The sequence below is a fragment of the Mus pahari genome, chromosome 14 (assembly GCF_900095145.1).
Source record: "Mus pahari chromosome 14, PAHARI_EIJ_v1.1, whole genome shotgun sequence".
In the NCBI taxonomy this organism is placed as follows: Eukaryota; Metazoa; Chordata; class Mammalia; order Rodentia; family Muridae; genus Mus; species Mus pahari.
In genome coordinates, this window is record NC_034603.1 from 30,532,697 (window position 1) to 30,534,289 (window position 1,593).

Below are 1,593 nucleotides of genomic sequence, written 5' to 3' on the forward strand. Positions count from 1 at the left end.
GGGAGGCAGAGGCAGGCGGATTTCTGAGTTCGAGGCCAGCCTGGTCTACAAAGTGAGTTCCAGGACAGCCAGGGCTATACAGAGAAACCCTGTTTCAAAAAAACCTAAAAAAAAAAAAAAGTAGCTTTATTCTTGTATATTTTACTTTAGACAGACATAATACAGGCCATAGTTGATGGAGGAGGACAGTGAAGGTTTGTATACACAAAGCCTACAGTAAAGAATTTGACTTTGCCCTTGGCTTCTGGAAAATGAGCTGTGTCGTAGCTGACTTCAGTGCAGATTTTGGGCAATATGGTATCAGCCACATGGGGGCTGAGATCAATCATAGGCAATCAGTCAATCACTACTAAAACTCTGAATACCAAAGCTCTTGGTTAACAGTGCTCCCATGCATTGCCACACACTGAACCTGGACTGACAAGCCCTGCCTGCACAGGAAGCACAATGGGATCTCTGCCTTAGGCGTCTCCTCATTTGACTGACTTTAATCTATACCTTTGCTTAATCATACATGGAACAATTGTCAGTGAGTAGTTTATGTATGTCCAGTGAATTCAGGGAAACTTCACAACTTGAAGTCAGTATCAAAAACCAAGGCAGGGCTCAGCAATAAAGGCACTTGCTGCTAAGCTTGATGACGGAATTCAATCCCAGGGACCCACATGGTGGAGGAGAGATCTAATTACACACACACACACACACTCCTGTACGTGTGTGTACCCCCCAGTAAGTAAAGAAATTTACTTTTTAAAAAGTGGAGGCAGTGTAGGGGACTCACTGAACTTGTAATTACAGCCTCACACTCCTTGTAGAAGACCCAATGGAGGAAGTAGCACTGGAGGGGGTAGGAGTCTGGTACTGGATGGAACGTGCTAGTGAGACAAAAGAAGTAGAAGAGAACAGGGGAAATTAGTAAGCTAATAAGAGACATTATAGACAGAATTGACATTCCATTTGGCCAGAGCAAAGTTTACAGACCTTGATGGAGCAAGGCTGGGTTTTGTACCCATCTGTTCCTCTCTAAGCCCAGCCTCTACTTGAAAGCTCTCTGTCTGCTCGCATGCCGGAGCATCATCAGCGTGTGCTGACAGAGCTGGGGGTGCTGGGTGGAGGTCACCAATGAAGCAAAGGAAACAATGGCATGTTTGTAGTGATGAGACTCCTGTCATTTTCCTGTTGAAAAACCTTGTGACTCTCCTTGGTTCAGAATTCTAGGTCAATTATTGGCCCTCCCTGTTGCGTTCCTGTGGAGGAGCAAAGAGAGCTGTGTGTGTTGTGTGAAATGAACCTGGGGTTCTAGTAGTTTTCTGTCTGTAAACCTTATTTCTTTAACTGAAATCTGAGCACATGAAGAGTAGAGGACGCCAGGCGGTGGTGGCACACACCTTTAATCCTAGCACTTGGGAGGCAGAGGCAGGTGGGTTTTTGAGTTCCGGGACAGCCAGGGCTACTCAGAGAAACCCTGTCTTGAAAAACCAAAAGAAGGGCTGGGCAGTGGTGGCACATGCCTGTAATCCCAGCACTTGGGAGGCAGAGGCAGGTGGATTTCTGAGTTCAAGGCCAGCCTGGTCTACAGAGTGAGTTCCAGGA

The 1,593-nt window shown here is 46.4% G+C and overlaps 1 protein-coding gene across 1 annotated transcript in view; it reads left to right on the forward strand.

Annotated features, from left to right (window-relative positions):
• The window catches only part of Pigl (phosphatidylinositol glycan anchor biosynthesis class L), a 57,040-nt gene that overhangs the window by 42,161 nt on the left and 13,286 nt on the right, over window positions 1-1,593 (forward strand). The window lies entirely within an intron of this gene.